The 10,037-nt window shown below is 53.6% G+C and overlaps 1 long non-coding RNA gene across 1 annotated transcript; it reads right to left on the bottom strand.

Annotated features, from left to right (window-relative positions):
• Positions 1 to 5,513: 5,513 nt before the first annotated feature.
• On the bottom strand, positions 5,514 to 6,800 carry LOC125698698 (uncharacterized). The gene is made up of 2 exons (XR_007379274.1): positions 6,691 to 6,800; positions 5,514 to 5,803 (listed from the first exon to the last, which is right to left on the bottom strand). It is a non-coding gene; the product is annotated as an uncharacterized LOC125698698 (long non-coding RNA).
• Between the last annotated feature and the right edge of the window lie 3,237 nt (positions 6,801 to 10,037).

Here is a 10,037-nt window from a genome sequence, read left to right as displayed (position 1 = left end):
CACTGGAAGCAGATGTGCAGCAGGCAACAGCACATCTCATGCAGCGGTCGTGTTTTCAATTATATGATAAATGCGTATTTTACTCCTGGAAGCAAATCTAATTTGCTAATTCACTACTGAAACAGAATGGGGCAGGAGTTACCCAGCACTTCTATAGCTGAGAACAGCAACACGATGCTCCCCTCCCCTGTATTGCAGAGAAACCAGAGAGATCTTCCTCACGGGCTGCATATCCTACATGGAGGAAATCTCTCATTTGTGGTGTGTTTGCAGACAACAGACGTTGTGATTCGTATCAGCTGCTTGCAGAGCCAGCAGGCGGGGATGCTGTGTCTGTTCAGCAGGCCTTGGGAAGCTGCAGAGTGTTGCAGGCGTTTGCAGGTTCTCATATGTCTGCGTTGAACACTCTGAGTATTCCTCCCAATAAAGTCTGTGGCATATCATTTGTGGCGTAACAAAAGCTGCGTGTCTAAATGCAAAGGGGTGGCATCGTGTATTTCACTGAATTAACAGTACAATTTTTGCATCTACCTCAAACGATGGCATTCCTCCACAATCCCTTGCTCTGTGCTCAGCACAGAGCACTCAGCACTAAGCTGGGCACATAACTTTATTGACTGTTCCGTGCAGGGTTTCTCAGGTCTTTAGACTTTGACTCTGCTTCCCAATTCCGCTGTCAGCTGTCTGCAGAGGCACCCTGGGAGTCTTTGCACTCGTTATTGCAGCAGCACAGAGCACTTGGAGCAATGCAATTACTGCTGCCATGGACTGCAGGGTGCTTCTGGCAGCTGAGGAGGACTGGGCTGCAGATGGCCATATTAGAAGAAAGAGCAGATAAAGACAGGGCTGGGATCATCACTTTCTGCGTCTAGACATTTCCTGGAAATTCTGTGCAGGCTGTAAACCATGAGAGGAGAACCTCTGGATACAGCCGACGACACAAAGCTCCATTCCAAGTATGTTTAGGATAGGTGCATCATTTATCTAAGGTGCAAATTGCCTACATTACCAAATTTGTGTCATAACATGAAACGTTGTATTGCTGTGCCATCAGAGGAAATAAAAATTCATTCAGTTTGGATAAAGAAAAAAAACAAACCAAAACAAAACAAAAGCTCTGCAACGTCTGCTAAGAACAAAGGCTTCAGATTTTTCCATGCAGATTCAGGAAAATATTTACAAAAGGTCATAGAGAGTGTTACATTTCCAGTCAGCACTGCTTGATGCTGTAGGTGCTCTGTGCCTCCATCTGAGGATAACCCATTTCACCTGCTCCCCTTGGGGCCCCAGCTCACTGTTTCTCCTTGGCACCCTTCAGCCCAATGCTGTATCCCACTCTGGGGCACCTGCAATGAGTTCTTCCCCATCACCACCAGAAGGAAATTTTCTAAATTACGCCACATTATTTTCCCAAACCACCAGAGAAGAAAAAGGGGGAAGAAATCTGCTCTTATTGAGGGCCATCAAACAGGTGTACAAAACCAAACAGAACGAGATCTGTATGAAACCACAGGGGATGACAGTCTGGCATCAGCGATGCCATCCACACCAGGAGGGTTCATGCTACATTTCCTACTGGCACCTCATCTGCCTGGCAGTCCTGCCGACCTTGCTGGGGGATCTGTATTAATTGCTTTCTCTCCACTCGGTGTTACACAGGAGGAATGCTAAGTGCTGCACATGAAGGAAAAAGCCCGTTTCCATCCATCTCTGCTGCAGCCATCCCACCAGGCTGGGCTGCACCATGTGCTGCTGGTGGAGGTGCTGCACTCAATGAGGCTGCTCTGCGGCAAAGGGATGAGAAATTTCCCCCTCCCTGGTGTCAGGGAAGGAGGCTGTGCATATGCTTTTCCACCCCAGCGCATGGCTTTCCTTTGCCAGCTACTGTGCTCCTTCCGATTGAGCTGTGATATGAACTACACTTTGAAAGTTCTTAATCCATTTTATGGTTCATTAACTCAGAAAATTTCCTGCCCGTGGTTAGCTGTATCAAAGGGGACGGAATGCCTGGCACCAATTAGTTCTAATAATGAGCTAAATTGTGCACAGATTTCCGAGTCTGTCATTAGCATGAGAAAAATAGGACAGCTCATCTCAAAATAGAATGTCTTACTGGACAGTTTTTTAATTTGTCTTCAGACTACTCCTGCTAGCTGGTGCACACAGGAAAACTAATTGATTTGCTTAGTTACAGAGCCTGGCTGCGTGGCACTGCTGCTGAACAGACAACACGACCAAACAACAGCATCATTATTGGTGTGAGATTTTGCATTTCTGCCTGCTGGTGTTTCATGCTTAAAGGAGGCAACACACATGCCCTGCGTGTGCCTTCTGCTCACTTTGCCATCAGTTTTCTCTCGAGAGGGATGGAGCTGGCCATGTGTAAAATGGCCTCGAAGCTGAGGTGCCTTCCAGATCAGCTGTCTGTTGTACAGAGGGTGAAACGCGGAGCTGAGCTTGCGAGCAAATAGGCCCAGGCTGTGAGCTTTGCTGTGCAGCACCAGCAGGTGGGGTCTGCTCCCATCCTGCACTTCCGAGTCCTATTGAAATAACAGAGAAAGAAAAACAGGCAGATGAGAGCTTAGTTAATACAAGTGCGTGAAGCCTATGTTAAAAGTGCTGAGAGGGAAAAGGATAAAGTGAGTGGCCACTGCCAGCCCTGCCCAGAGCTGCGTGTCCCAGCAGCAGCAGCCAGAGCCTGGCACACCGTCATTCTCAGCTCAGTGAATCAGATCCACATCAACAAACTCATGAGATGAAATGCCATCCCAGCCCACGTGCTGGATTTAAGCCCTTCCCCCCTCTCTCCCCACCCCGAATTGGTGGTACCCCGAGATCTGGCTAAAGCCATAACAAATCAGGCAGATTTTCCCCCACACAGCAGCTGCTCCATGCTGGGGCCCGTTGTTAACTCCTCCTACTAACAGCAGAAGAGTTATTCCTCTTCCTGCTGTACTTCCATTTCCTAAAGAACAAGTAGAGCTGGACATTGAATCACCAGACCCGTATCCAGCATGCTGCCTGCACACCTGGAGCAGCCAGGGGCAGTGACCTGCATCTTCCCACAGCTGTACTCAAGGTTTGCTCTTTTGTGAGGCTTTTGGGTATGGGCACAGCATAAAAACTCACTAAACAACCCCAAAAAGCAAAGGAAGGATTTCACTGCACCTTCCCCACACCTCAGCAAGAAACCTGTCTATTGTGCTGCTTTGGTTTGAGCTAAAACAGAAATAATCCTTTGCCACTGAAAGGGAGAAATGCAGTCCAAATGGAATTGTAATTCTTATTGTCTTAGTGATGTTTGCATGCTGACAGCACTCCTTTCAGTCCTGTGCAGGATGGCACAATGCGTTTAACACACTGGGGAGACCAGGCACAAGAGGGTAGGAGGCACAGCCTGGGAGTCTCTGAGGCTGCAGTCCTGCAGGAACCTGACTGCACATCCACATCTCATTGCCAACAGTCCTGGTATTCACCTGGGAGATGGGCTGCTGGGTCAGGCAGGTGCTTTCCTTGGCTTTGGGCTTCCCAGATCTCAGAAGGGACCACCCGTAGGTGAATCCATTTAAAAATCCTCAGGGTGTTTTGCCACCGAGGCAGCGTGGTGTCAGGTCTGCAGGGAGGAATTACCTCTCTGCACCTCTTCTGCCTTCTGGTAGCCCAGCAGACTGGAAACGTGGCAGCTAGGAGGTTGGCAGGCTGCAAGGTTTTCCACTGCTGACAAGGAAAATAGAAATGATCGCAGTTGCTTTAGCATTCTGATTCGGTAGAGGCTGGCAAGCACTTTGCAGCGTGAGCTGCTGCATGCAGGCGATGACCTTCAGGAATGCTGGAGTCTCCCCGCCGCGAGACAACGGGAGTGTGAATCAGCAGAAGAGAGAGGGGAAAAAATGATGGGCGAAAAAGAGCCTGCTGTTTGCAGTAAGTTAAAAACAAAGTTTCCTCCTGGTTCTCCAGTCAGATTTATTAGCAGAGACCTTGGCACTTGCACATGGTCCTGTGCAAAAGCCAGGCCCACGCTTGCAGATTTATTGCACAGTCAGAGCCCTCACCAGCTAAGTCACAGCATTTCACCCTTTCTATAATTTAGTATTAAAATCCAAAAAGAAAAGAAAGCATTCTTCCAGCACTAAGTCCAAGCACAATGTGCAGATGTGTCCTACTGAATCTGGAGGAAGCCAGCACTCGTGGGAGACTGCAGCACTGGGGAGGTGCTGGCTGAGGCCCTGGGGCCCAAAACAGCATTACTTCCTCGCTCACACATGGCTGTTTGCTGCAGGTCACAGCTTCAGGACAGTCCTGAAGCCCCCCAGCCACTTCTTCTTCCTTCCCAGCACTGAAGGTGAGAGGTGGCCATGGGGGTGGGTCAGGAGAGGCACTGCCACCCTGTTTGCAAAAACAGATTTGAAACAGGGCTGCATTGTGGCTGGTTGGCACAGAACCATGGATGGCCCTTATTGATGCCTGATAAATTTAGGTAACCATGGTTCACGTTCCTCTATATGGAATGAAAAGAGCAGAGATTTATATTAGATATGAGGAGGAAATTCTTCACTCAGAGCAGTGAGGCCCCAGCAGTACTGCACAGAGCTGTGGTGCCCCATCCCTGGATGTGCCCAAGGCCATGGATGGGGCTCTGTGCAGCCTGAGGTTGGGAGCACCCAGCCCATGGCAGGGATTGTGGCTGGCGGACTCAGTGTCCCTTCCATCCCAACCATTCCCTCATTCTGTGATCTTTAAGGTCCCTTTCAGCCTAAGTCGCTCCGTCATTCTGTGGCTCTGTGATTCTATACATCCCAATCCCACCGAGGCCACCCTTCTGCACTCTGCGGCCACGGCATCCCTGCGTTACCCAACAGCTTCGAGCCCCTTTTCCTCACCCCTTTCCCTCTCTGTGTCCTTGCTGCGTTCCTCCAGCAGAGGGCGGTGCAGCTTCACTAAAGCGCTCCTCTCGCTCGCCTCCTCGCCTCCGCAGCCTCACCCCAGCGTCACCCGGTGCCACCCAGCCCTAACCACAGCCCCCGGCTCCCAACACCTCTCTCTAAGCACATAAGACATCGCGGGGAGGGGTTTCGCCTGCAGCGAGCCATTATCAGATGCATGGATGCAGAGCACGGGAACACTTGTCTACTTGTTGATCCCAATGTTCCATGTTGTCACAGCCAAGGGGAGATAATCTTGGGGACTGAGCGTCACTTGGAAACAAAGAAAACAGCTGGGTGCTTGTTCCCAGCCACCAGGGCTGTGTGCAGCAAGCCAGAGGAACCCACCCAATGCTCCATCCCTGGAGGGGCCCAAGCCGGGCTGGTGGGGCCCGAGCAGCCTGAGCTGCTGGAGGTACCCAATAAATGCAGGGGTTGGAACTGGATGGTCTTCGGGATCCCTCCCAACCCAAGCCATTCTATGAATACTTTCTAATCAGTGCTTCACGTGGCACTGCGCAGCAGGGCTGCAGAGCAGAAGGAACGACGTGCCCAGTGCGTTCCTCTGCAGGCTGCTGACCTCGCCGTGCAGCAGGAGCTGTGGGTGTGTGCTGGGATGGCTGCAGGGCTCTCTGTGTCCCTGCCCTGCCCTAGGCTGAGCACTGGGGAGCTGCACTCCAGACGTGTTTCCGAGCAAATGCGCTTTCTTCCCGCTACCCTGTTGTTTTTTCCTTGGCGAGACCATCTGAAAGCACAAACAGTCTGCAGCCGTGCTCGCTCTTCCTGCTTTGTATGCATGAGCAGCAAAAGGAATTTCAGATCTCACTGTAACGCCGTGCACAGAAGCCTGCTGGAGAGCATCGCTCTGATTAGCTCTCATTCTACAACCAAGAAAACAAGAAAGAATGAAAATAAGGGAGAGCCAGCGTGTGGCTTCTGTGCCTCTCTTTCGGTAATGAGGAAATGCAGTGCTTTGCGCACTGTCGCGTCAGAAGGCTGTGAGTCAATGCTGCAATAAACCTGCCCGGTGCCTAAGCTGGGGGCTCCTGCCCTGGGCTGAGCTGCTGCAGATGAGTGCCACGGCCATCCCATAGCACTGCAGGGAGGGACGCAGCCACGGCAGTTTCGTAACCGCGAGCGATGTATCCCAGGTCACAGAAGCCTGAGACAGAACAATTAGATTTGGATCTGGGAATTAAATTAGCAAAAGGGATGAAAAAGAAGAGAAATGCCTCACATCCAAGTGCTCATCTTTGGCAGAATTTGTCTCTGGAAAAAAAAAAAAGCACTGGGCTGTGAATGTTGCAGATAGCTGTGGTGCACGGACTGGGCCGAACTCCCCCTCCTGAGCTCCCTGAACTTAGAGCAATTGATGGAGATCCAAGTTTAAAATTTCCACTGGGGTTTTCTCATTAAAAGCAGCAGCAGAAGGCCCTGGCTCCCTGCAGAGGCCACACCAGGTCTCAGTTTGTCCCTCCTGCCACGTACTGCCCATCCTTCTCTTCATCTTTTCTCAGTGTATGTTAGCCTGGACTCAAGCCCCAGTGCTCACACACCACAAGGCTGCAGGGATCGGGGCAGCCCTAATTCTGAATCAGCTGCAGGTATCTGCATACAAATCTTTGAGAGGCTGGATCCCACCTGACACCCACCAGAAGCTGCAGGCACTCAGACCCCCTCTCAGAGCACAAGAGGCAAAGCCCTGCAAGCAGCACGTGCCTCCTCCCCCCACCCAAATCCCCCCACTCACTTTCCCACCAAACCCAACCTGCTTCATTAAGCAAAGCCTCCTCTCCTTCACATAGCACTGCAAGAAGCCAATCCGTGCTCCAGGGCTCCCACAGCTCCTGGGAATCCCCATCAGCAGCTCACGTCCCCTTTCCTGGAGGGCACCTTAAGGAGGCACCAAAACGGTGCTCACCGCACACATCCTGATCGACTACAGCTGGACGGGGCCGTGCACTGAACGGTGGGCTCGTTAGCCCCAGCTGTGCTAATTGGAGGGGCTGGTAGTGCCGAGCGCTGCCCATCAGGGTGTGCTCCGCTGACCCTCCCGTCACCCCGCAGCCTGACGAAAGAGAAAGGAAGGAAGAGGCAGCGTTCATTTACATGAGATAAGCGCTCGGTGGAGCAACCCGACCTGAAGGGCGCTTGGCACGGCCGGGCAGCGCAGCGCTGCCGTGGCACGAGGTGTGACAGCCCTGCAGGACCGGGCATTGCTGCTAACGAACGCTGCGGGCTGGAACGGCCGCGGTCCACATCCTATTTCTCAGGAGGGAGGAAGGAAGGAAGGACACGTGAAAAGAAACCTCGCAGTAAATGATCCTGCTTCATCTTTTTTTTTTTTTTTTTTTTTTTCCTGTAACCCTTCTGGCCTTACAAACAGGAACTTCATTTTAAACTAAAAATAAAACACGCTGCCTATTTAACAGTTGCAGATGGGTGTTTCCAACTGTGCTGCTAGGCTTCAGCCCCTTCTAAATGCAGCCCGAGCGAGGCACGGCAGGAAAGTGCCTTGCTTTGCATTTGCTATATTTACACCTCCTGGGCTATCGGGAGAACAGGATGTCCCGGGGGAGCTGAAATCCGAGACGCTGCGCTCTGCCTCCCGGTCAGCTCAGCACAGCCCTGTGTGACTGACACCGCCCGCTTGACAGACAGACAGGCAGACAGCTGGGCAGACGGACAGATAACTGGACAGGTGGACAGACAGGCAGACAGACAGGCAGACTCCCCAGGACGGCTGTGACACGTGGCCTGGGCAGCGCTGGGAGCTCGTGCTTCTCTCTGCCGCACCTTTTTATGCCAGGGCAGAGGAGATTAACTCTGCCTTCCACACAGCTCTGCCTTTTCCCCCACACTTTGCTTTCCATAATAAAACCCCGGCAGCCATCGGGAGCCTTTTGGTGATGGAGCAAGACGCTTCCCAGGCAGCAGCTCAGCGCCAGGGGCTGCCTGGATCCCATGGCACCGGGGGCCAGAAGTTGCAGGCAGGGGGGGACAGAGGGACCCAGAGGCTCTGCTGCCCTCACGGGGTGAAGCTGGCCCCAGGGCACACGGGGCCCTGCAGCACACCCCCTGCCCACCTCAGTGAGCGCCTTTCTCACGCGCTGGGCGTTGCTGCCCAGCACTGTGCCTCCTGCACATCACTCCACCTTGATTTCTAACCACGGCAGCTTTTGCCTGGGAGTGGTTTCCAAGCATTCAGCTCGCCCATATCTTATCCACGCTGGTTTCCTTTATGAGCTGCACCCATGGCAGGTCCAGGGCTTTACATGCAAACCCAAACAAATGCGCAGTGGCAGTGCTTCCCATTCCCACCCGGCCGGCTGCAGTGGGAGAGCGGTGAGTCAGGAGCACCATAAAGGAAAGTGAAATAGATCCGCCCTACGCAGACGATAGGATCAGGGCAGATTAGCACCCTTGGATCTCATTCAAGGGTCAGCATAAATCTTTAATCTTTGCAAAGTCCCAGAGCCTCCCTCCCCTGCAATGTCTCACATGCATGCACACCAGGCATGACTAAACAGCTCTGCGGGGATGGCAGACACTTCAGAAACTCCCGGCTGGTTTTGGTTTGCAAACTAAAACAATAAAGCTGCTGTCTGCTCCCAAACGTGAGAACTTCCCCACGCAGCCGCATTGCCCCTGATGTGAGCTCTGCTCCCGGGCTGCCAGGGGGGTGGCACTGCTGCTCTGCCCTGGTCCTGCAGCCCTAAATATGCAGCTGAGGGGTCAGCGTGGTCCCCACATTGGCTCACCTGAGAGGGGCATGAGGGTTTGCTTTGGGAATCGGCGGCACAGAGCTTCACAGTGCCAGCACGGAGGGGTTCCCCATCTCTTGCACCAGCCTGGGGGGGGGAAAGGAGCAAAAAGCCCTGGCCTAGTTTTTGTTTCACGGGCTGGGCTCGGGCTCGACGGATGTGGTTTAGCGGTCAGCGCATAAGACAGCAAATGAAAAAAAAAAAAAATTCCTTTGATTTCATCCAGCTCGGGTCTGTGCTTGCTCTTCCTGCGGCCATTGGGAAATCACAGCACAGAAAACCCAGCACGCAGCTCGTGCAGCACCCGCGGCTGCTGCTCAGCCACCCCAACCCCACCCCTGCCCCCGCCCCACACCCGGCCCTGGGTTCTGATGGATTTATGACGTGTGTCCTCTCCGCCGTTCTGCGTGCAAAGGGCCAGACAATTTTTGTATAAATTAATATTTATATGTTCACATAAACATTTTTAATAGGAAATTGCCTAATAAGCCCTATAAACCTGCGAGCGCTCGCAGCTGTCCGAGGGAGCGCAGTTGTGCTGACGGCGGCGGTGGCAGCGCGTTGCACCTCGCCATGCAGCAACGCCAGGAATCCTTTGAGTCATCGCTCTGAGTGCTCCGGGATGTGAGCAGATCTCCGTCTCGGCCTCTCCCCAACGCCTTCGCCTCACTGTGGGGTTCAGATGTGGATGTGGATGTGGCTGGAAAGCCCCTCCGAGCGGCGCCTCCCGGCACTCCCCATGGGCTCGCGCTGCTCACGTGCGTTGGAGCGGATCCAGGGCTAAGCGGGAAGCGCTGGGCAGCGGCCCCACGGCCTGCCCCTGGGATGAGCACCTGGAAGTGAGCAAAGCGAGGAAATGCAGAAAATCAGCGTGGGCTCCGTGCAGGCAGCAGCGGAAATGGCCCAGCGTTAACAGCTTGCCTTTGCTCCCCGTCATCAGCCCCAGCTGTGTGCCCCTGCCCCTTGCGACACAGCGCTCCATCACGTCTTTCCCCTGCTCGGCTGCAGCTGACAGACTGCACGGAGCGTTGCACACAGCTGTGGTGGCTGCAGGACCGAAACGCCCCATGGGGGAGGTGATGGGGCTGGGGTGGCCCTTGAGGCAGCATCCCTTGGGGTGAGCATCCCTCAGGGTAATCATCTTTTGGGGTGAATATCCCTCGAGGCGAGCATCCCTCGGGGCTGCATCGCTTGGGGAGAGCATCCCCTGGGGCAGTTATCCCTCAGGGTGAGCATCCCTGGGGCAGCATCCATCAGGGCAGCTCATCCCCAGGGCAGCATCCCTTTGGGTGAGCATCCCCAGGGCAGCATCCCGGTGGCCCCGCTCCCAGTGGGATGCTGCCAGGCGCAG

The sequence above is a fragment of the Lagopus muta genome, chromosome 11 (assembly GCF_023343835.1).
Source record: "Lagopus muta isolate bLagMut1 chromosome 11, bLagMut1 primary, whole genome shotgun sequence".
Taxonomy (NCBI): Eukaryota; Metazoa; Chordata; class Aves; order Galliformes; family Phasianidae; genus Lagopus; species Lagopus muta.
This window is presented reverse-complemented; position numbering and strand designations above follow the sequence as displayed.